The sequence below is a fragment of the Narcine bancroftii genome, chromosome 1 (genome assembly GCF_036971445.1).
Source record: "Narcine bancroftii isolate sNarBan1 chromosome 1, sNarBan1.hap1, whole genome shotgun sequence".
Taxonomy (NCBI): domain Eukaryota; kingdom Metazoa; phylum Chordata; class Chondrichthyes; order Torpediniformes; family Narcinidae; genus Narcine; species Narcine bancroftii.
In genome coordinates this window covers 344,942,107-344,968,705 of record NC_091469.1, presented here as the reverse complement: position 1 = coordinate 344,968,705, position 26,599 = coordinate 344,942,107, and the positions used below count along the sequence as shown (strand labels likewise).

The 26,599-nt window shown below is 39.0% G+C and overlaps 1 protein-coding gene across 1 annotated transcript in view; it reads left to right on the top strand.

Moving 5' to 3' along the window:
* The window catches only part of LOC138749252 (cadherin-18-like), an 800,124-nt gene that overhangs the window by 54,290 nt on the left and 719,235 nt on the right, over window positions 1-26,599 (top strand). The window contains exon 2 of the mRNA XM_069910408.1: window positions 11,897-11,933. The gene's annotated coding sequence lies outside the window, so the exon portion shown is untranslated. The remainder of the gene's footprint in view (window positions 1-11,896; window positions 11,934-26,599) is intronic.

Below are 26,599 nucleotides of genomic sequence, written 5' to 3'. Positions count from 1 at the left end.
TTCTCTTAATTTTTGAAAAGCAATGTGCATCAGAGAGAGCCCTGAACAATGATGAAATCCAAAAGAGAATTATGCCCACTGATTATCAATGAACAAAATAGGTGTAGAAAATTTGTCAGTGAAGATGGAACAAAACTAAAACTATGTAAACAATTGATTTGTTAGTATTCTTTAGAACCATAGAACACTACAGCACAGAACCAGGCCTCTTTGGGCATTTTAGTCTGTGCCAAAGCATTTTTTTTTTTGTCTAATCCCACTGACTTGCACCCAGTCCATCGCCCTTCATACATCTTCCATCTATGTACCTGTCAAAATTTTTCTTGATTGTTAAAATTGAGCCTGCATTCACCACTTCAGCTCTCTTTATAATCCTATCCACCTGTGACACCACTTTCAGGGAATTGTGTATCTGTATTAACATAACATAACAATTACAGCATGGAAACAGGCCATTAGGCCCTTCTAGTCCACACCGAACCAAACACCCCTTTCTAGTCCCACCTCCCTGCACAATGCCCATAACCCTCTGTTCTATTGCACTCCTCAGTGCTTTACCATACAAGTCTTTCTTGGTTTGATCTTCCACAATGCCCAGATCCCTCTGTTCTATTGCACTCCTCAGTGCTTTACCATACAAGTCTTTCTTGGTTTGATCTTCCAAAATGCAGCAGCTCACACCTTTTCTGCATTAAAATCCATCTGCCATTTTATTTCCCAGCTATCCCAGATCCCTCTGCAGCTCTGAAAACCACCTTCATTGTCCACAACACCTCCTATCTTCGTGTCCCTACAAACTTGCTGATCCAATTTACCACATTATCATCCAGATAATTGATATATGTGTCAAACAAAAATTCCCAGCACTGATCCCTGAGGCACCCCACCAGCCACAGGCCTCCAGTTTGAGAAACAGTCATCCACCAATACACTCTGGCTTCTCTCATCTATTGTCTAATCCAGTTTAATACTTCACCCTGAATACCTAGTGTCTGACCTTGACTAATCTCCCATGTGGGACCATGTCAATTACCTTACTAAAGACCATATAGACAACATCCACAGGCTTTCCTTCATCACCTTTCCTGGCAACCTTCTCAAAAAATTGGTTAAACTTGACATACCAAGCACAAAGCCAACTTGACTAACCCTAATCAGTTACTGGCTATCCAAATAATTGTATATTGATTTTTGCGGCCTTTATAAGTGACGTAGATGAAGAAGCAGAGGGATGGTTCAGTAAGTTTGTGGATGATTAGAAGTTGGGAGGAATTGTGGATGTTACTGAAGATTGTTATAGGTTACAAAAGGATATAGAGAGGATATAGAATGGGGCAGAAAAGTGGCAGATGGAGTTTAATCCGGATACATGTGAGGTGATGCATTTTGGAAGGACAAACCAGAAGGCTGAATACAGGCTTAAAGACTGGTTACATAGGAGTGTGGATGAACAGAGAGACCTTGGGATCCATATTCACACATCCCCCAAAGTCACTGCGCATGTTGGTAGGGTATTTATGAAGGCCTATGAGAATTTGGGCTTCATTAATAGAGGGATTGAGTTCAAGAATAGAGAGATAATTTTGCATCTCTACAAATCTCTGATGGGGCCACATTAAGAATATTGTATTCAGATCTGGTCACCTCATTATAGGAAAGATGTGGAAGCTATGGAGAGGGTACAAAAGAGATTTACCAGTATTTTGCATGGATGGGAAAATAAGTCTTATGATGCAAGGTAGCAGAGCTAGGACTTTTCTCTTTGGAGCATAGAAGGCTGAGAGGAGACTTAGAGGTCTAAAAGATAATGAGCGGCATTGAAAGGGTGGACAACCATTGCCTTTTTTCCCAGGACAGGAATAGAAAACATGAGAGGACATATCTACAAAGAGAAGGGAGAGAGGATTAGAGAATACATCAGGGATAAGTTTTAACACAGAGAGTTGTGGGTGCCTGGAATGCCTTAATAGGTGTAGTGGTGGGGCTGAAACATTAGGGCCATTTAAGAAACTGGCAAACGGATGGTGGAAAAGTAGCAAGTTACGGGGTAGGGATGGTTTAGTTTTTTTAAAGGAATGTATGGATTGGCACATTGAGGGCCGAATGGTCTGAACTGTGTATTTTTCTATCTCTAAGCCCTTCACCCCAACTTATTCATGCCATAGGGATAAAACCGTGGAATATTGTAATAATAATCAATCTCAGGAGGAAATGAGCGAATGGTTAACAGAAAAGGTTATTCGTATTTCAAAATTTCCTGTTCTATCCAACACTTTTCTGAAGCAGAGTCTCACATTGAAATAGAGGAATCAACAATTTTTTGCTCAGTAAACATCCTTAAACATAATTTTGATGAATTTTATTGAATATTTATTTCAGGATAAATATTAACCAAGGCACTAAGGATATCTTTTCTGCTACTCTACAAAATAATGCCATGGGATTTTGTTCACCTAATGGAGAAAGCAATGACCATTTATAAATTCTACTTGAAAGAAAGCACTGCCAGCAGTAGAATCGTACCTCAGAAATGCACTGGATTGCTTGTTTGTCTTTTTTTGCGAATAAGTCACAAATGTAGCATTTGAATCTGTAACATTTGTGTTCAGTGAGGATAGTGGTCGTCACTCTGCCATGACTGCCACGTTAAAGGTGTGATTATATTTCAATTTAAAAATGCATTAACTGCACATAGTATATAGATTTACTGCCCAGGACTGTGGTTAGCTAGAGCAAAAGGTTGCAGTAGTTTGGAAAATATGTCTACATTTGATAAAATTGCTGCTATCGTTGGTTATCTACTGTCCTTGCCAGGAGGAGTGCATAACCTCTCACTTTAATTAAAGGATTTAAGGGACCTCTTCCACACACTGTGAGAATGCTTAACGACCAAAGTAACTGCTCACAGTACACATCTGAGCAAAACAATATTTAGTTATTTGTATAGATATACTTGTCCTGCATATGCATTATTTGTCTGTATGTGTGTTATGTCTAGTTGTGTTTTTACACCAAGGCCCGGAGAACTACTTTGTCAGGTTGTCCTTGTACAATCAGATGACAATAAACTTTATTTGACACTTGCTCCATAGGTTGAAGAATATTGACCTTATTAGTTACCTCAAACCCCACAGTTCTGGAGTAGATGCAAGATTGATGGAAGATTGTCCTTTGACTTTTGAAGAGCTTTCTTGATTGACTTGTTTTGCTTAGCGATGCAGATAACTTGCCTTTGTTCTATTTTAAAGTGATTTGCATATAATTTGAGTTAGTTTCTTTTGCACCATAGCTTAATTTCCCTCTACAATTTACTGTCAAATATAGATCCAAGTCTGGTCCTTCATCAACAATTGGTACGTAGCCGAAGATGTAACCACAGTCTGAACAGACAATTTCTTTCAAAATTTCACTGAGCTATTTTCTTGATAAATTACTTCGTGCACAGCTAGATTAATGAACTTTTGAAGCTTGTATTTATTATCCATCCAAGGAGGATTGTAAGATAAATGTGCACTGTGGTTGGCACTTATTTTTATTCAGGCTAGTGAAAAGAAAGTTGTACTGTTGAGTGAAAGAGTTGCTAGGGAGATTGCTCCTTCAGGGACCTCTGTGTTTAAAATGTATGGAACCATAAGAAGCGAGAGAGGTCTTGTGAATACTACATATTGGAGAGTAAGTTGGAAAATAATGGTTTTACAGCAGGGAAACAGCGATATTCTGGGCCATATCAGCAATATAGCTGCTGGAAATTTCAAGATTTGTGGAGATAAAGAAATCCAGGGAACATGACCAGTGCATCACAAGGTGTAAAAAGCGATTACTTGGAGTCTGGCAGAAAATTTTGTCTGCAATGGCTAACAATTGGCCTATATTTAAGAAGAGCTACAGGAATGTCAAGGAAGGGGATTCTGAAAGATGGTGTTTATTTGTCCTGAAAAGGCAAGGGCTAACTACGTATAGTGAGTATGGTACTGGTTGTGGGAAATAGTGTCTCAAAAATTAGGTCATTTTTTTGAAGAGGTGATTGGGAGGATTGATGAAAGCAAGGTACCAGATATTACTACATGAACTATATCACAGGCTTTAACAAGCTCCTGCATGGTCACTGGTTGAGAAGTTTAGATCACGTGGAATTTAAGGTGAGCAAGTCAAATGGATTAAAAAAAAATCTTGGTTGTCAAAGGTAGTGAAGGAATGAGTTTTCGATTGGAGCCCTGTGACCAGTGGTGTGCTGCTGGGGACAGTGCTCATGCTCAGTATGTCAAGAACTTGGATTTGGATGAGAATGTAGGTCATGTGATTTAGTAAGCTTACAGATGATATCATAATTGGTGGTATGGTAAACCATGAAGAAGACTGTGTAAGATCACAACATAAGATTGGGGAAATTAAGCAAGGGACTGGCAAATTCAGTTTAATTTAGACTAATTGTGAATTGATTCATTTTGCCTGTTAAACTAGGGTAGGACAAACACCGTGAATTGCATTGGGCTGTGAGTAGAGATTTTGGAGTCATAGTTCCCTGAAAGTGGCAACATAAAGTGTAGTTGTAGACTCCGAGTCGTAAGGAGTGGAAACAGGCCCTTCAGCCAAATGTCCAAAATTAACCAAAATGTCCTACCCACACTAGCCCCATCTGCCTCTGTTTGGTCCAGGGTGTGTAAAACAAAAGAAAATTAATTTGCAATAAGTAGGGGAATATAAAGGGATCCTAGGGGTACATTTTCACATAGAGGAGCAGAGGAGACACATCATTTGTAGGTCCAAAAGCAAGACATAGAAGGGTATGGAATTATTGTAGACAAGTGGAATTAGTTCAGACATTACTAACAGCTGGTAAGCTAAGGGGCCTGCTTTTCTGTGATGCAATTGACTGCAAAATGCAGGAAGTACTCAGCAAATCAGCATCTGTGAAAATAGAAATGGTTCATGTGTCAAGCTCAAGATCAAGTAGGGTGGCACAGTTAGTACCCAGCAATTCAGGTTCGAATCCAGGGCACTGTAAGGAGTTTGTATGTTCTCCCCATGTCTGCATGGATTTCCTCCAGGTGCTCTGATTTTGTTCCATGTTCCAAAGAAGTATGAGGTTAGAAGGTTAATTGGTCACATGGGTGTATTTGGGCTGGAATGGCCTGTAACCATGCTCTATCTCTAAAGTATTTGATTGGGTCTGAATTAGGTGACGTTTATGGGCAAGTGAGAGAACAAGTTATAAGGAATTGAACTGACGGGAATGCTTTGAGAGGTGCAGAGATTTAATGGGGTGATTAGCTGCCTCCTTTGTCATGTGAAAAGTCAAGTTCACAGTTGCATTATTTTTGTTTGTTTCTCAAAATTGTGGTATTCATTTTACTTTTGACATCTATCGTATATTTAGGCATATAAATTGAGTTGTGAAAACCTTAAAAAAAAATTCTCAAAAAGCAGGGATCGACTTACATGCTGAATATACCTTTGAGACCTAAAATTCAACAAAAACACAGATTGACATCGATTTGACATATGTCGATGCTGGAAGTACCTCCCCACCATCAGCGCCTCTGCTCCCCAACACCACCCCACCACTGGGCACCACCAGAATCCACCCAGACATTTTACAATTGGAAGTCTGACGTCTCACTCCTACCTGGGAGAACGAGGCCATCACTCCTGCCCAGTAGTCCGAGGCACCCGCTCCCATGGGAGCATGAGGCCACCGCTCCTGCAGATTCCGGCTGCAGCCAATGCTGAAGACCTAGACCCAGTACTCTCTTTCCAGCGAGAACTTAAAGTTTTTTTTAAAATTTACTTGCATAATTTACAGCTTTCTTAGTTGGTAAGTGAAGTGTCGTAAAAAAAAAAAGGGTTGATGCTGGGAGGCCCAAATAGCCTGAAAATTGGGGGTATACATATGCTGGATACACCATAAAAACCTTAAAATTAGGCTGAAAAAGGGAGATAGACTTGTACGCCAGTCGAGCAATACTCCAAAATATATGGTACTTTCATAAATGATATTATTAAATAAACTGACAATGCAACATTTCCAAGTCACTTTTAATTTTGTGTATCCCTTGTTGTGATTCACTAGGTTTAGAACACTTGCACTTTCATTTTGACAAATAAAGAATATCATTGCATAGTAGTAACTGTTCCATTATTGTTTATTTTTTGGGGTCAAATCAGGAGAAAAAAAAAACTCGGCAGGGAGTATGATATTCTTAATGGGTGTAAGTGCTTACTCTGGTTCAAGTTGATGCAATTTTAAACAAGGCAGTACTGTTCTTTTCAGAAAGAGGAACACATTTTTGCCCCTGATGGTTCATTTTGTTCCCACCTCTATCTGCAGCTGTTAATTATTTTTTAATTAACCCAACACATTGTCTCAAGCTGTGTTAGAAAACAAAATGTGAGGAGGATGGAATGAGTTTGAAATGTTATAAACAGTTTAATTATTGGGCAAGAAATACCAGATGGGGCATAGTTGGGAACACTAAGTGGTTTTTCCCACCTTCATACTAGCTTCGCAATTTTAACTTCAGGTTTATTATCACCCGATTGTACAACCTGACTTGTGTTCTCCTGACCTCAGTGCAAAAACATGCAAACACACATCACGACATAAACAAACAATTTGTATGCAGTATGTACATACATATATTAAAAATATTGTTTAATAAATAGTAGCATCTCTGTAGATTTGTATAAGCAGTTAATTCAGTTGTTCAGCAGTGTCACTACCCATGGGAAGGAGCTGCTCCTCAAACTGGTGGGTCTTGAATAGAAAATGGCCGTGCTGCCAGATCTCCAGCAAGAACTGATGCAGACTCGTGGGGAGTGGAGACACAGCGCTCCGCTGCTTGATCTAACAGCCTAGTTCAACTGCTGTTAGCTCTGTACAGGTTTTAAATGGCCTGTTTATAGGAGCTATTGGTGGTTTATTTTAAAATCCACAGGGTCTGGGCCCAAGATAGGCCCAAGATGGAGGCACACCTGTGATCATCAGTGGCCATGAGGGATTGCAGACTCTGGCGAAGCAGAGGACAGACACAGGGGACCTGAAAATGGGCAGAATTTTCCCTGTTTGAGAAGGGGAAACAAAGGAGATGACCCATTTGATGCTGGCGGATTTGTCAGGGGCTCTACAACTGAAGAACGCACGGGAGGTGGGCTGATGACGACGAGGCGAGGAACTAACGCAGGCTGTGGGCTGCTGGTAACTGCAGCCAAGGGACATGCATCAGGTACAGATTGCTGGAGATTGAATGAAGGGGTACCAGATATCGGAACCAGGATCTGAGAGGGAGCCAAGGGCACTGAAAGCTTCCTGATAGTCAGAGTTTTGGATCTGGAGCTCAGGTTGCTGATGGAGTGGACTGAGGATTATGTGGCTGTGGAGGCTTCAGGAGTGCTGGAGGCGAATCTATGGACACTCAGACTCAGGTGGGATCTCCTGTGTGTCTCTTTCTCTGAATGGACAATTTCTGCTTATGGCTAATCTTTACCTGCCTTATGGTAGATTGATAGAAAATATGATATTACATGGAATTTTTATTTTATTACTTTACAAAATAATCTTTAATCTCTTTTCTGATCGGAATAGCTGGAGAAAAAAATTCATTAGTATATAGAGAGATCATGTTAACAAAGTATTCATATTCAGGAAGTAATTAAAATTATAAATTAGGTGTTAATTTTTGGCAGTTATTTTTTTCCTTGCTCATTGTTATCAGTGCTTGGTTTGTGTATAACTGGAAGGTTAAAGTAGTCAAATCTAGAGAGGAGCACAATTCAAAATGCTCTCAATGTAAAAAGAACAGCAAATATACTGTTAAAACACCAGCATTTGATATGTATGGGTTATTTGAGAGGAAATGCTGTAAAAAAAATATATAGTGCAGAGTGGCAGCTTTTGAGCTGTAACTTCCAGCTAATTAGTTCTTTATTTCTGATTCCAGATACAGTCTCCACTGTTGATCAACTAAAGCAGTGGCCCAGATCTGGATAGGTTACTGGGCTTGTCTGTCGTTTCAATTAATGTTGCATCGATTTGGCCAAATCTATAAAACATCTCCCCATCACATATCCCTTTTCAAAATAGAAAAGAAACCTGTCAGTGACAATAGAATCACAAGGCCCTCCATTGGTGATTGTTCCTTTACTCTCCAGTTTATTCTTGAAGTTCATTAATGCTAATCCAATTTTCACTGAAAACTCAAGTGTGGAAGAGATGAGAAATAGATACACAAGCACAGCCTGTAGATGTAATGGCATTCTTACTGCTTGCAGCCTTCTTAGTCGTCGTTAAAGCCATATAGATATGCAGGATACACCAACTACATTAGTATGTCACCATCGTATCCAGTTTGAGCAATACAATAGTCATGCTTCAATAGTGCAGGCAGATGTTTTGATGGTCCCCGAGTAGTTTATAATAATCAGACACAACAGATGATCTTGGCGATAGAAGTTGCCCAATATGTAAAGGAAGCATTCAGATGTAATTTGTAAACTTTGCAATTTATACTTGCAATACAAATATGAAAATTATAAAACAGTCCCCTACTTATTGAGTTCATCCAAGCAGAATTTGTCCGTATGTTGAAGTGCTCTCATTAACGAGGAATATCTCATCACCAGATAATAAATGTTACCTCCCTCAAGGCATAACAATGCTTCCCAAATTCCTTCCCTAGCAACAATAAACTGATAATTAAATATAAACCCTGGTATTACTCATGCTCCAAATTATTAATTTTGCTGTAAAGTTTGAAATAATCCTTGAATAATAATCCATTAATCCTCTCCAATTTAATGACAAAATGTCCCTTTTTATATAGAGTATATTAACAAGTATATTAACACGAATCAAGTGAAAATAAGGAGGGAGACACAGCAATTTGCTATGCGTCACAGCAGCACCCCTCCTACACGAGGAGATCACCAGATTAACACATGGCCCACGTGTCAATTGCTCAAGCGATAGTAATCCAAAATTGCTGCTTAAAAATGAATTTTGGTTTTAAAAATTAGGATGTTTGAATAAATTATATAAAATAAAATATGGCCTTTAGAAAATAAAGGGGATGGGAAAGGGTACATGTTTGACACAGAAGTGACCATGCAGACCTTTAATTGCTGTCTTGAAGCTTGCATAACATGCTTTTTTACTGATCATAACAAATGTCAAAGATTTCCTTCAGAAACCAGCAGTACTCTGCATGACCTCCAACATCTTTAGCTGTGTGATTGACATTGGACAAATGCCAACCTTATTAAGGTGAATCACACAAGAAAAGTCACTTGTGCAATTCAATGTGCACATGATAACTTCGTGCTATTCTCTTGGGTCCAATTCCTAGACAACATTTACTCAACTTTTTACAGAGTGTGGTCTACATCCAGAATGAGCTGTCAGAGAAACATGGAAGTGAGTATAATTAACATTTGAGAGACATTGGGACAGATATGGATAGGAAGGATTTAGAATTATGTGGAGAAAACATAGACAAGTGCCAATGTGGTTTGTATGCATGAGTTGGGTCAAAAAATAAACCCTCTAATCCAGTTTCATCTTCTCCCCAACCCACTTTTCAGTAGAACCAGATTGTTTGGAAGTTCACCATCCTTTTTGTTTCCATTTGGGGTGGGGGGGAGGGATGTCACTTTCCAAAAATGCACTGGATTGTCTGGTACTTTCTCCCCTTAACTTCAGATGTCACTGCATATCTTTTGCCCACTTCATCACCAAATCCTCTCTTACTCATGTTACCTGCTCTTGGTCAATAGCGCATATCTGTGGAAAACAGTACAGCACAGGAACAGCCCACGCTTCTGTGCCAAACATGATGTCCAGGTAAAATGCATATCTGCCGCTTGCTGTTGATTGATATCCCTCCATCTAGAAATGTCTATGTAGAAGCCTCTTAAATGCTCCGGTTGTGTAGGTTTCTGCAGCACATTCCAAGCACCTACCAATGTAAAAAAAAACAAAGGGCCTGCGCAGTTCCCTAGAACTTTGTACTCCTCATCTTAAACACGCCTTCTAGTGTGAGATGCTGTTGCTTGGGGAAAAGACTATCCACCCTATCACTGTCTCTCATGATTTTATGCACCTCTGTCACCCCTCTCCTCAGCCTCCTGTGCTCCAGAAGAAAGAGAACAAAAATTTATCCAATCTTTCGTCATAACCCATCCTGTAAACATCTTCTGTACCATTTTCAAAAGTTCCACATCCTGTAATAGACAACTGGAATTGTGCACATTATTTAAAGTCCAGCCCAATTTTTGTGTAACTGCCATGTGATTTCATAACTTCTATACAGAGTGCTGAATTCAAACCTGGGTCACTGGCACTGTAATAACATTGTACTAACTATGCTGTCAATTAAACTCTTCCCAGTAGCATTGGCAAATCTTTCTATGAGGATATTTGTCCTCCTGCAGTTCAGGTGTAATCTGTTTCTCTTGTACACTTGCCACCCTCACTAATGATCCAATATCTGATTTTCTCCCTCTTGCACCAACTCCTTAGCCACTTATTAAATTGCACTACTCTTCCTGATGGTCGCTCAACTGCCTGCAGCCTGTACCTGTACCTGTGAACATCTCTGCCTCTTGAATGATCCTGAGTTAACCTGCTTCCAACTCCTGAACACATTCATTGATGAGTAGCTGGCATAGTTACAGTGACAAAAAGTATCCCTGTATCCACATATTGCAGGGGAAGCAAAGCTATACCCTGACAGACGTTCTTAAAGCACTGAGCTAAACTGCACTGTCAGAAAAGCTGAAAGCCTTACCTGTTCTGACCTGATGCTCTTCTCAACTTTATTTTTGTCAAAGCCTCTACACTTGACTCCATCAATCACTGCCACTCTGCAATACCTACTCTCCTTTTATTAACTGCTGAGTTATGAAAAGCCAACCATAGTTCAGTTCCTCCCTCTCAAAACACTCATTCAGCTGTTCACAGAATTCTCTTGTTTTCAAGCTCAGAGACGTGAGATGTTGGAATCTTGGGCAAAAAAGCAATTTGCTGGAGAAACTCGGCAGCATCTGTGAGGGGGGGAAAATGGTCAATGTTTCAGTCAGAGCCCTTAAATCTTGATGAAGGGTTTATATCTGAAATTATCCCAACATCAGTGTGATAATTGGCTAATAACAGGAGATTTACATATTTATAAGCCAGTGGGAGACCTCCCATTGAGGTGCTACTTCAAGAAGCTAGCCACCATCTGAAGTAACCCCTTCACTCTAGTTTCTCATTGCTGTCTTCAGGCAGAAGATATAAAATTATGAAGACAAACTCTTTTTGGTTCAAGAATAGTTCTTTTCAACAGCTATTAAGTGTTTGAATCTTCTCTTGTTCTACTCATCTGATACCACAAAAGGGATGTTTGCATTTTTTTGCACATATGAGAACAGTATTATTTTTTGACATTTTTTTAATTTATTTTCTTTTTTAAAATTAATGAACTATTCTATTGCTGTTTTATTATTTTTTTTTGTTTTGCTATTTATAAAAAAATAAAAATTTATATATCATTTCTTTCTCTGTACACGCGTGTGCAAAGGACTCCAACCTATCTCCCACTATTAGTTCTGTTGCCCTGCAAGCAGTTACACTTTGTCCACATCCATGATTTATTGAAATTAGTGGTAGATGATTATTATAACATTGTGATACCATTTATACTGAATATTTTGGTTTATTGCTTCATTCAAAAAATGGCATGTGATGGATCAATTCTCTTCTAGTATTGATTATTGTGTAGAAATGCTCAGAGATGTCAAACCAAAATCTGATTCAATCAAGGGTACTACAAGCAAAACAGTACTTGACATATTTGAGTTTATTTTCCACATAAACTTCGTAATTACAGAGTATAACTTGTATTTTCTATTCTCATTTCAGGTTTCCAACATTCCAGGGTTTTGGTTTTGCATTTATGGTGAGTCACACGTATTTCTCTTCCTGATGGCCTTGTGAATTGCTGTAAAAGTTGAACAAATTATTTCAACAGATGTACTGAAATATAGAGTTAAAGTACCATTTTCTATTTGTCATAGGGTTGATTAATTGGCTGATTGAAACTTAAATCTATCAAGCTTGATGACAGTCTTAATTGTTCAATGAATGGGGAAATATTGTTGATTTTTTCTTTGGTCAACCAAAGAACAGATTAGAGACTATCAGTAAAACTGCCGTGGTGAGTCTGAAGCATACTCTGTGGGTACATGGAGCCGTAAGAGATGAATTGTAGAATATAATTTATATCACATGTTCAAAGAAAACAGCTCTTTTAGTAAGGGAAATTTTAGTCATGAGAAGAAGCATATTAAGGTGAAAATTGTTAAAAAGGCCATTTTATTTTTTGCCCCAGTTCTTTATTTACATTCAGTTCAATTTGGAATTTGTTTGGTTATCAATGAAAAATCGTACAGGGTAAAACTAGCAATCCTCTTTCATTGAGAAATTGTTTTTCCATCTTTTAATGCAGTCTGCAATTTCACAATCACTGCACATTGAAGAATAATTTTTAAAATGTTACAAATTAAGAGGGGTTATATGGTACCATAACTATGAGGTTTCAGAGAATATAGCCATCTGATTGATTGTGGCAGATACGACTTATAGTCTTTTCATTGGGTTGTAGTATGAATAGAATGACAAGTATTTATTTTCTTTTCTCATTGCACCTAAATTTATACACCTTGGGGAAGGTTTGAGTACTGAGTGCCTTGTTAGTCATTGGGAGTAGAATGCCAATGTATGCTCTACCTGAAATGTAACAAATTAATTCATTCTGACCTTGAATCTGCAACACTGCTCACTTGAATGAGAGAATTCGAGAAATGCAAATGTTGAAACAGCAGTGTTAAATCATCACAGTGTTTAAGTCAGGAGTATACAGTCAGGAGTATACGGTCAGGAGTATACGGTCAGGAGTATATGGTCAGGAGTATACGGTCAGGAGTATACGGTCAGGAGTATACGGTCAGGAGTATATAGTCAGTTAAATCTTCCCATTGTTTAAGTCAGGGGTATATCTTTCTTCTTCTTTGGCTTGGCTTCGCGGAAGAAGATTTATGGAGGGGTAATGTCCACGTCAGCTGCAGGCTCGTTTGTGGCTGGCAAGTCCGATGCGGGACAGGCAGACACGGTTGCAGCGGTTGCAGGGGAAAATTGGTGGGTTGGGGTTGGGTGTTGGGTTTTTCCTCCTTTGTCTTTTGTCAGTGAGGTGGGCTCTCCGGTCTTCTTCAAAGGAAGTTGCTGCCCACCGAACTGTGAGGCGCCAAGATGCACGGTTTGAGGCGATATCAGCCCACTGGCAGTGGTCATCGTGGCAAGCACCAAGCGATTTCTTTAGGCAGTCCTTGTACTTCTTCTTTGGTGCACCACTGTCACGGTGGCAAGTGGAGAGCTCGCCATATAACACGATCTTGGGAAGGCGATGTATATAAAACACATAAGTGCTGAAGGAACTCAGCAGGACTCACAGTGCCCATAAGAGGTAAAGATATAGAACCAATGTTTTAGGCCTGAGCCCTTCAATTAATCCCTACTAGGTAACGTTAACTGCAGATCAATTCAGAATATATTTCCAAGGATCTGTCCTTTTTACTATCTTTTCTGGCAAATGAGTCTTCAGCTCACTATTTTCTCTGAAGCACAACCCTTGAACAGGTGACCACTCCTCAGCATTACTCTGGAATATTGTCTAAATGGGGCTGAAACTTCAACTCTTGACTATCTAGCCTTCCAGGCTGAATTATTCCTATTGAGCCAAGCTGACGCATTTAGAATTCAACGCAAAATGAAAACTCAGCAATCCAAAGGTTTCATATCCTAAAATTGAACAGACAGCTGTCAATGGGTGGGGAATCGCATCCCTTTGGTCTTCTGTTATTTCAAACATTAATGCATAATCTTTGAGCTATAACTTTCAGAAGAAGATCTCAATAAAAAACTGCCATTACTTAATTGGATAAAGTTTGTTGCTTCCCACTATGCTTCAGAGTGGAATCACTGCCTTTTAGCTACTTTGAGAACAGCAAGTCATTAATGTGGCCTTCCACATTAATCTTGTAAATTTGTTCTGCCTAAACCCATGTGATGCCCAGAGTCCTCAGGATTATGCTGGAGAGTTTTCTCTTGGATCCTTTGCCAGATTAGTCTCACACAGGAGTTGAGACCACATTAATTTAAATGTAGGTTGTTAAATTTCAGATTTCAAGGCAAATGAAAAGGTACTTTTTCTTTTATTAAAATATTTTGCTGTTGTTTACTTTTTAAACCATTAAAATATTCTTGCACATTTTATTAGATAATTTTAAAAGTATTGAAAAAATAATAGTTAATGCTTTATAAATTTTAGAGACAAAACCATTAATACAATCCCTCAGGTGGGAGAACTAAATTAATGCCATTTTTGGGGGTGTGGTTACCTCACTCAAACACTGGAGGTCCTGCTTCTGCTCACACCAGATTGGTGGAGTGTTGTTTGTGTCTGGTTAAACAGTAGTTTTCAAACTTTTTCTTTTCACTCTCATACCACCTTAAATAATCTTATGCCATGGGTGCTCTGTGATTAGTAAGGGATTACTTAAAGTGGTATGGGAGTGGAAAGAAAAAGTTTGAAAAACCACTGTTTTAATTGGACCTAATTGACTCATTATGTGCACCGTTTCATAACTCCAAAGGAAATGGGCCAATGACAATTATTCTCGCGTAAAATATTTCAGTAACAATTGGTCTGGAGCAGTGATTCTCAAACGATTTTTAACCACTCCCATACCACTTCAAGTAATCCCTTATTAATCACAGAGCACCTATGGCATAGAGATTACATAAATTGATATGTGAGTGGAAAGAAAAAGTTTGAAAACTGGACTATTACATTTGGACAAGAACTATTGTGGGACTAAATCAACAATATCTGTCCTATTGGCTATGATCTTCAATCCACCTTTAATAGTCACCTCTGCACATTAAAATAGTATTCTGAATATATGAATTAAATTATTTGATTTTGATACATTATTAGAAAATAACTCCGTGGTTCTATTAAAATTAGTGAGAAACAGTTCATTCTCAATTTCACTTAATAAATCCAATTATTGATAAGCACAAATCTTCTGGAGGCTGTCTGTCTGTCTGTAATGTCATAAATTAGAGAGTGAATTGTGCCATGAAGAAAAATAGCATATCTTTTGCCTTTATTGGAAGCAAAGTATCCAGTATTGGAATCAAAACATCCAACATCCATGATACAGAACTTTTTTTTTTGACCCTGGACTAGGTTAGAATTTGTGTATTAACTTTGGTGTGCAATTTATACATTTATTTTTACATTTGTCAGAAAAATGAACAACAATGAACAAATTTGTTAAATACCAATAATGAGCAAATGTGCAATCTGAATTTTGGTATGCAAAACAATGGCCAACATCTACATGTTTTTACATTGAATAACAGCTGTGGTAAATGATTCAATAGCATGACTTGTAAAGAAATTTTTTTTAAAAAAGAGCTGATGTTTTTCTTAACAAAAGGCATACAAAATTGCAAGGTAGAAAAGATGCTGCGAGATAAAAGTTCTATGTGTGGTTAGAAAGTGGCTTGTGTATCTGTGAAATTAAAATAGACTGTGTGTGTGTGTGTGTGTGTGTGTGTGTGTGTGTGTGTGTGTGTGTGTGTGTGTGTGTGTGTGTGTGTGTGTGTGTGTGCGTGTGTGTGTGTGTGTGTGTGTGTGTGTGTGTGAGTGAAATTTCCACATTTTGCACTTTCCATTGAGGAATAAAGGGTTTAGATGATTCATAAATTACATCTGATAGGTTATATTGCATGCAGTCACACAGAGCAGAGGATCTCCAGTTAAACACTTATTTGATACATGTGAACCACATACACTTGTCCAGTAATTTGAATTTGTTTAATTAAGTTGAAGAATACAACCTTGTATCATTTGTGACGAGGTAGTTGCCTGTTAGAAACTATTTTTGTTTTTAAGTAAGGAATCTTACCACTTTACCTAGTTTGGCCTGTATCTTTATTGTGTTCAGAATAGGTTTGACAAGTTAATAGAAAATTAAGGCTGAACATGTGTTATGAACACACAGTGGTCTTTATTTACACTCAGGGGAATTCACAAACTGGTCACACACAGACATACACAGGTCACAGGAAAGTATACCAAGAAATGAGAGTTTAACTTGATCAGCACCCACCATCCATAGGCACGGTATTCTGCAAAATTACTGTTTAATTTGTTTAGCACACACCATCTGCAGGCCCAATATACTGTGTACTAAACAAGTGCATACACATAAATCTGATTTCCAATGTCGCTGCAACTTGGGATCCGGGAGGGGCCCATTGCAGTTGGCCTTCTGTAGCTCCCCATGGCTCGCAGCCTGGAGTTCAGTATGGTCGCAACTAACAAACGCATACATAACAATAATATATAAAAAAATAATTACACATCAGGTGCAAATAAATCACTGCTAAATATTCTCAACTCCCAATTGGGAATGTGAGGGTTAAACATGCAGGACCAACCAACTCACACTAACAAACAATAACTTAATTACAACTAACAAGCATGTCAAATGGACCTGGCTTCCAGCATTGCCTATGGCTTGAACTGAAATTATCCTCAGGGCAAAATCTTATCAAGATAAACAGTCAAGAAGAATAACAGGCAAAACAAGATGGTAAAGGGCAGCTGGCTGAGGAATTATAGGGAGAAAATGTGCAAGAGATTGTTGAAGGACATTGACTGGGAGCAATCAAGGTTTCTCTTTGAGTTGAAGTATCATATAATTCCAACATAATTGTGTAGAAAATCATCCTGTGTCAGCAGTTATATATTGTGGTATGTCATTGTGTCATGTATGTTTCTCTCTACTTCCAAAGTCAGAGTATTTGAAGTTCGGGATGAATTTGAGCGACAGTGCAACTCATTATCATTACTAAATTGCATGTTTAGCCTTAGCAAAGAAGAAGACTTTAAGCAAATAAATTGGTAGCTTTGGTAGGACTATTATGTCGTGCTTTTCTTTCAAAGAAATTATTTTATGCCCTAAGCAATTAAGACATGGAGCTGGTCTAATTTAGGGCAGTGAATTGTTCCCATGCATTTCTTTTGTATCCTGTTTGAATTTTGATAATTTTAGAATCTTGAGCAAAATATAATGTCTGTGATTTTAAGTTCACAGCTCAAGATAGTTTCTAATTTATGGATCATGTTCTCAGAAGTGTCAACCAAACTTGTCTTCAAAAATAAATTACCAAGTGATTCCAAAAGCATTCCTTTTGCTCCAGTGGAAAGTGCAAATAACACTGCAGAAAAAGAAACTACTCCCTAATGAGTAAACCCAAATTGTGTTAGATTCCTTTTCATTTTTGTGAAGTATTCTCAATTTTCAAAAAAAAAAATCCTTTGAAATGTTTTTAATTGTCCAGCCTAATGGGGTCATTTTTTGAGGAACACCAAATAGTTCATAAACATGCTGAAGAAACAGCGGTAAAAACAAGCAGAAACAGCAGGTTGAGTTCCTCGAGCACATTGGTGTATTGGCACGTCGGTGTATTGCTCTCGACCTCAGCATATGCAGACTTCCTTGTTTAACCCCAATCATATTTCTTGGCTACAATCCCAATTCTGGTATTATCTGATGTGTATAACTTTAGATTTGATTGAGTAATCCCATTGCTTATTTTGTGCAAAACGAACACCAGGAACATCAAACTAATTTTGAGCCAAAATTTAAGAGAATATCATAACATTTAATCCAGGAACATTTTGTTTTGATTATTAATTGGATAACAAACTGAAATAAGAATTTAGAAAAAGCAGTTACTGATGTAAAAACTATAAGACAAAATGCGGAATTTGTTTCTACTACAGGTACACAATCCTTTATCCGGAACCCTCGGGGGACAAGTGTGTTCTGAATTTCGGATATTTCCGGATTTCGGAAAGCCCATCTGAATTATGCTGCCATATCCACCCCCACCCTCTTCCAGTCGCCTGGCTGGCTCCCCCAAATGCCAGTCCCCACTTGCTGGATTTTGGAGCTTTCCACATTTTAGATGTCCGGATAAAGGATCATGTACCTGTACTGCATTAGAGGGACACATTTCATTTAGCCAATCAGATTGATTATTCATGTATTTTATTTAATCTTGAACCACATTTGCATCAAATATATTTAAATTAAGGGGTTGCTTTCTTTTTCTCTTCTCCATGCTCTCTTATATGTGAATCCAGCTTTTATTATTTACTGGCTCAGTAATGCTGAGCCAGTAGATAATATTTGCTGTCTAAGTAGTGTGCTTAAATCGATCAGAATTTAGAACGTAAAACAGGATAATTATATATATATACTTGTATATATTCTTGCCATTACATTTAATTACACTTTTACCAATTATTGTGCAGGCTACATTTTGATCTATTTTTATATTGAATAATGGTTTGTATTAAATTAGATCAGGATCATATTGAGCTTTTTTTAAATTTTATTATCATATCTGAAATTAACACAAGACAAGATATTCATGTATCATGGATATATTGCCATAAGTTTTATTTTGCGTGACAATTTTGCAGTTAATTTAATATTACCTAATGTTTATAAATGGAGCAAAGTGCAGTAAGCTTTGTTACTGTTTCATTCTATCAATTTGGTGAAAATATCTCCCATAAAAAGTGGCAGCTAAGGTCTAGAAATATGCACAGCAATCGGTTACAGCCCAACCTTCAGTTGGTAACTTTATCATCATGTGCATGTTCGCAAACATGTATTATGAGCTGGCAAAAGTTAAGAAATTTAATTTTATGCAAGCAATTAACCAGGTTTCCTTAAGCCTCATTCAAATGGTGGAAGTGTCTTGGACAAGAGGGTCCAACTTCAAGATTGAAGGGCATCCACTTAGAACAGAGGAATTCATTCAGCGAGGTGGCATATCTGTGGAATGTGCTCCGCACGCATCTGTGGAGGCCAGGTGATTAGGTGCATTTAGGTGATTATTTTTTTTAGCCAAGGCATTAAAAGATTATGGGGAGAAGGCTGGCAATGGGGCTGAGGGGGAAAATGGATCCACTCACAAATAAATGGTGGGGCAGATGATGGGCTGAATACCCATTTTCTGCTCCAGTGTTTTATGCTCTTGTGGTCTTACAATTTGTAGCTGGTGATGCTAAAACTAGGCAGATGAAATAGCTTTTTTTTTAAAAGAAAAGGAAATTGCTTTTATACACTGAGATTGAAATTAATTTGCACAACTCCAAAAGTGTGACATTGAAATGTAGCTTAACCTGTAGTTAGACCACACATTTTGAGGTGTTGTATCATCCTTCAGAATGTTTGATACCTCGTTTATGGCCAAGTTTTTTTTCTCTCCTTTTTAATTCTCTTTGGTTTGCCCAGTGCCCCCTCATGGGCGTAACATGAATTTTCCACTTTACTGGCTTGATCAACAGAGTTCTCATTGAATCACAGAACAACCAGGATTTAATAGCCCTGTTTCTCTTTAAATAGTTCCATTTGAAGGGTCAACACTTAACTGCATTCTTCAATCTAAATATGACCTCAGATACAAGTTCACATATTGACAGAGCTGCTTCATGCATTAGGTGTGGCTTATAATCCCATTCAGCCTTTGGATGGCTAATGTTGATCTCTGTGACACCACCTAGATTTTTGGTTATTGCTTTACAGGAACATAAATGCTACCTACTTGCACTGGATATTTTGCTGCCGTTCAGGCATTCATAGTTTGCATCCCTCTTAGGTCTGTCAGCTTCCTGTTAAGATATTCTTTACGAGCCAATCGAGGTTCTCCTTCTGTGGCTGGAAGAGCTGGAAAACTGGCTGTAACAATTCCATATTGTGTCACATGCTGAAAGCTGTAAGAACCTCTACCACATTTGACATATTAGAATAGTGTGCTGAAGTGAGCATCATCAGTTTCAGTTTGGTAGGGAAAGACACCATGCTGTTCTAGTTTTTTTTAAATCTTTCTCCATGTGACTTGCCAATATTAACAGTGATCTGCAACTTTATTGGTTTGTAGCCAATGAAGATAAAATACTGTACCACCTCTACTTGCCAGTGTTGGATGACATTTGAATGAGGCTGAAAACAAGCTAGCGTGCAAATAGACTGAGACCACTAAATGATTGAACTCAAACTAACTGTTTGGAGTACCTCATCAAATCAATCCCTCAAAATGGCAATATTGCACCTGTTGCTCAATATCAATACCATTAGAAACAAAGTTTAGATGGCACAATTTGAATAGCAGTTTTACTGCACCAGCAGCAAGTGTTTGATTCCAGTGCTGTCTGTAAGGAGTTTTACATTCTCCCTGTGTCCACATGGGCTTCCTCTGAGTGCTCGCTTCCTCCCATAGTTGAAAACCTACTGGGGATGTAGATTTGGGCAGATCAGGCTTGTGAGCTGAAAAGACCTGTTACAATGCTGTATGTCTATTTTTTTTAATTAAAGAAATAATTTAAACTGTACTTGTTACCTATTGGCCCACTCCATTATTTACCATCTTTCTGCATCTTTTTCAGTTTTCTCAAACCCAAATCTGGGAATCGCCGAACTTTCATGACCTGTCTTATTCCAAGTCTTCATTAATATAAATTGAAATCTGCATTAGATTCTTTGGACACAAGGAATCATTCAGAAATCATGTATATTTTTCTATTTAAGTGTTAAGTTCCTTATCTGTACAGCTTTTTATATATTTTTATGCCATGTTTGAACTCTTTAATGTCCTCTTAATATTGTGCTTTCAGTTGCCACACATCCTTTATTTACACACTCTATGATTCCTCAGACAGTTCAGTTAGGTAAGCACAACTGCCCTTTACGAATTCACGCAGATTTTCCCTGATTAACCTAGGCCTGTTTTTTCTTCACTAAGTTGATTCTCTAATATTGATCCGTGAATCTGTTGTCATAAGTTTCTGATGCCATTTGTTTGGGGTATATATTGAAGATTTTGTCCAGGATTTTTTGGAGGATTGTTAAAATTACTTTGCCAATGGAAACTCGTGTTTGCATGTGGGAAGTGTGGAGCACCGTTTTGGGTGAAGCTGCAGTGGAGCGATAGCAGGAACTTTCCCACCATGGAAAGTCATTTGACTCAGTTTACTGGAATTTCCCAAAGTCTTTGAGTGACTTAAATAATAAATAAAGGGTTTAGTTCTTACTGCTTGTTCTTTTATTATATCAGAGCTCTTGAAAGATAGGTTGAATGTGGTGACATGAGAACAGTTCCTCAAATATAATGGCGAGCCCTAAAACACCAAATGTCTTGGGCATCACAACTTTATCACTTCAGTAATTACCAGCTGCCCTGTCTTTTTTTGACTTGAACCTATCTGCAAGTTATACATTCTGTCTGATTTTGTTACACTGACCAACTTTTAAGGCAGCTAAAGGAGATGCGTAGATGCCTTTTTCGCATTGGAAAAGAAATGCAATTGCCAAGAAGTATTTCAAAACAAAGGATCACAAGAAGTAAACTTTTAATTTCTGTGATCGTTTTCCAGGCTATAATACAATATTACTCTGCCAAATATGCCACACCAATTAAGAATATTGTGAACACAGAAATAACATCAGCATCATTGCTAAAATGAGCATGCATGTTTCTTTGAAACTTTGAGCATCAATATTAAGGGATTTGTAATAATTCAGAATTAGATTCATCGCAAAAATTATTTGGTGCTTTAGAATTGTCACCATCATATGAAATAGCCATTTCTCCATCTGCATAAACCTGCTAATGAACAAGGAAATGATGCGTTGCAGTGGAACTTTAATTTTAACCTCATTTAATTTAATGACATTGCATAAGCAGCCTTGAAAGGAATGACCATATTGCTTATTGTTAGTTCTTATTACAATGCAAAAATGGTTAACCATTTGAAATAGTTTCCTGATAAATATATTTCACTTAATTCTTACCCATTCTTATAATTGTTGGTGATCAAGCTGTTGGAAGCTTGTATCTGCATTTGTTGCCCCTCACCTACATTTGGGAGAAAACTGGACCTGAAAATAATTCCTTATTTCTTCAGTTTCAATCAGGCAGTTTTGGGGCATGTTTTTTTTACATCATTTGAACAATGGTGAATCATTCTTATTTCTAGTTGTGACTATATTGCTTTTTAATATAATGCATACTGGAATGTTTTCTCTTTAAGATTTTGAGGTTGACCATTTTTAAAGAAGCTTGCGTTTTGTCTCTGAGGATGGGTTGGATGTTAAACAAGGTGTTTCCAATTCCATAATCACAGGATAAGGTCTCCAATCCAAATCATCTGAGGTGTCCTCCTTCATTAAGAATATGACTTTCCCTCTACCACCGTTAACTCAGCCCTTACCTGCATCTCATATATTTCCCACACCTCAGCCCCAGCCCGCACCACCCTGAGACACAACAATGACAGGATTTCCCTTATCTTTACCTACTAGCTTCTGCATCAAATATGTTTTCCTCAGTATTTTCCATCACCTTCAATGTGATCCTATCACCAGATACCCCTTCTTCTCCCTATTCTGCCTTCCATGGAGGCAATAGCCTCCATGTGCCACTTATCTCCTCTTAATAATCACCCCCTTGACACATTCCCCTGTGACTGCAGGAAGTGGTACACCTCTTTCTCCTCCACCATTAGAGACCCAAATCAATCCTTCCAAGTGAATCTGCAGGGGTCATCTACATCTGGTGCTCCCATTGTGGCCTGCTCTACATCGGAGAGTTTGGATGCAGACTGTGAGTTTGTGTTGTTGAGCACCTTCGTTTGTCTACTGCAATAGCGGAGTCCTTCCAGTGGCCAACCATTTAGATTCCACACCACACTCCCACACCAACATTTCTGTACATGGCCTCGTGCACTGCCAAACCAAGTCTACCCACAAATTTTAAATTTAAATTTTAATGTTAAATATAGACATATAGCATTGGTAACAAATCCTTCCGGCTTGCAAGCCTGTGCCGCCCAAATCTCCCAATAATCCAACAACCCTTGTATAATTTTTCTTTTTTAAAGGTGGTTGGAAATCTGAGCACCTAGATAAAAACTATGCAGAAACAGTAAGGACATACAAATTCCTTAGCGTCAGATTGGAACCCGGGTCAATAGTGCTGGGACATTGGAGGAGCAACACATAATATTCAGTCTGGGCCCTCTCTAAGCAGATGGCATGAACAACAACATCGCTGGTTTCTGATAGGCCTCTTCTCTATCTCCCTCTCTTCTCCATCCTTCTCCTCTAACTCTCCACACCCTTCCCTCTTCATTCAGAGGGCATCCCCTCCCCCATCACTTCTCGGCTTTTTTTCACTTGTGCCCTCACCTATATCCACCCATGAACTCTTACCTGTGGGTCTGTGCTCCTATTCTCCACCTCCCACCACCCCCCCCACCCCCCCCTGCATCATCTCATTCAGCCACCTGCCTGATTTTTGCACATATATTAATGAAGAGTTCAGGCCAGAAACTTTGGTCATGTGTCACCATCTTTGCTACATAAAGAATGCTGTGTGACTTGTTGAGTTTCTCCAGCATTTTTATGTCAACTTGAAGACAAATGTGATAGGAAGAGTGGTGAATACAATATGGAAGGTGTTGTATTTAGATGTACACAGAGTAGGAATCATGTCGGCTGAACTTATGGTACAGTTAAAATTGAGTAGATATGACATTATGAGTGTAACAGAGCTGTTAGAAGATCAGAGGTGGGAGCTAACCATCTAAAGATACACTTCAAAAATAGAGGTGATGGGTGATGGGGTCACTCTGTTTGTTTGGGGGGGGGGGAGAGAAAAATCAAATCCTTAGCAACATGGAATCATAAGATCCTTGTGGGTAGAGTTTCGAAACTGCAAGGGTAAAAAGATATTGATGGGAATTATATACCGGCCTCTGAATACTAGGCAGGTTGTGGAATGCATATTATCACAAAAGGTAAGAAAGGTACTAGTCTGGTGGTCATGGGGGAGTTTAATATGCAAGTAGAGTGAGAAAAGAGTGATCAAATAAAATTCACCTTGCAGTTTGAAAGGGAAAATGTAGCAGGCCGCGCCTTGGGGTGAACAGAGACCAGCAAAGCATCGTGTAAGCTGAAATGCCCGTTGTTGCAATAGGCCACCAGCAGAGCAGTGAAACTGGCCAATCACTGCCAATGGATTGCAGAGGGCTCAGTTGAGGCCCGGGCACCTGAGGTAACAAATCGGCAACTGGCTTGCTCAAGCCACACCCCTGTGCTGATGCAGCCGAGCTGACTATAAAAGGCAGTGCTGTGACTGAATAAACTCAGTGTCGAATACACTCTACTGGTGGGTGTGTCTTTCTTCTGCAGATTGGAGCTACAGCTTTAAGTCTATAACCGAGAGCTATAACCTACCTGTAGCCATAGCGATCTTGCTACATTGGTGACCCCGACTAGTCTAAATGACGTTGTGGACCCGAAGATAGAAGAACAACCTGCAATCGATGCCATAGTATTGAAGCTGCCCGGCTTCTGGACGTCGCAACCATGGATGTGGTTCCAGCAAGCAAAGGTGAAGTTCGCCATTCGACGGATCTCCATCAAAGACACACACTACTACCATGTGGTCAGTGCCCTTGATCATCAACTTCCTCCCGCAGCCCCCAGAACAAAGAATATATGTGGCCATCAAAGAGCTGTTAACCTGCAATTTCAGGCTCTTGAAACCCAAGGGTGCTGCCCAACTGTTGCATATCGACGGTTTGGGGGGGAAAGAGCCCCTTATGCCTTCATGAGTGACATGCTCGCTCTCAATGATGGCCACACCTCCTGCCCGCTGTGCCAGCAGATCTTCCTGTAGAGGCTGCCCAAGGACATCTGGATACTCATCGTGGAGGAAGACTTTGATGACCCCAGGAAGGTGGCTGCCCGAGCAGACCTGCTATAGGCAGCAAAGAGGGATGCCTGCACTTGGCTTGAGCAGGTGACAGCACTGCATCATCAGTGTCCAGCCACGAAGACTGCCGACTGACCACCTGAACACCACGTTCACGATGAGCAGTACTGTTTCTATCACTGATGGCGGGGTTCCATGGCCCATTGATGCCATTCCTCCTGCATGTTCCAGGGAAATGCCCAGGCTGTCTGAAATTGATGGTTGCGATGACCCGCTACACATTCAAAACTCCCTGTCAGGCTGGCATTTCTTGGTGGACACTGGGGCATAATACAGGGTGGTGCAGCAGGCCAAGTGGCCATGTAATGTAGTGGTCTGTATCGTGGCCCGTACTGCTGGCTGATCAGCTGTCCCGTGCTGTGGACCTAATCGGTGTTTACACAGTTGGTCGAATGGCTCTGCAATGCCACAGACATGATTGCCACTATTGCAGCTGGCCAAACAGTCATGCAACTCCATGGGCCGAATCGTAGCACACAAGGTGGTAATTTAAAGCCCCACATTCATTGCATGCATTGTAAGGATGTGACGACACCACTTCTGGTCCCGGGTGTCCAGGCCGGAAGTGACTTAAAAAGAGATGCCAGCTTGAAAAAACGTTTTTCCTGACTAACTACTCTGCATTGATTTAGTGGTGACTCATAGTTGAGTCAAAATAACTATGGAGAATCAAGAGAGGATCTGGCCAAAATTGATTGGAAGGGGACCTGACAGGGAAGATGATGGAGCAGCAATAGCAGGAGTTTTTGAAAGTAATTTGGAAGTATCAGGATAGATTAATCCTCAAGGAGAAGAAACATTCTAAAGGGATGGTGAAAAAGGGTATCACTCCATTTTTTGATTTATTTGTAGATGGCTGTTTTATGACCTTTTAGTATTTGTCACGTAAATTTAATCTTCCTAATCTCCATTTTTTTTAGATATTTACAGGTTAGAGATTTTCTGAGAAACTAAGTTGCTAATTTTCTGTTCTCCCAAGTCAATTCTATTGACTTTTTTTTCCCGTTAAATTGTTGTCAAAAGGATTCATTTATGGATCAATTTCTAAAATACATTGCATTTCTATGAATAAAATTGGGAGAGTGACTTACGAACTATTCTTCCCAAGGATATATGGACCAAGTGTTTAAAATTGGTCCATTCCTCTTCCATTTGTACACTTATTCAATTGAAGATTATACTCTTCATAAATATACACATTTATTCAAAGATAAATTAGCTAAGATTTTTTTCTACGATCAACCCTGTATGTGACAGATGTTGTAATGGGGAAGCTTCCTTTGTATGTTTTGGTCCTGTTCAGCATTAGATAACTATTGGAAGGAAACTTTAAATGTATTTTCCTGTATTTTTGGTTGCTATTCAACCTCATCCCATTACAGCTTTGCTTGGTGTGGTGATAGAGAACAATTATCAGAGTCGAATTGCCATTTGATAGCTTTTGCCACTTTATTGGCTGGATGTATTTTGCTAAGATGTAAGGAATCTAATCCTCTCAGTTAAGCTCAATGGATGGCCCAAACCTTATCATGCTTGAACCTCGAAGATTACATGTAATGTTTTGAAACCTGAAGTTAAATTTAATAAAATGTGGCACATTTTTATGGAATATTTTAATGTTTAATGAATAATAGTGAT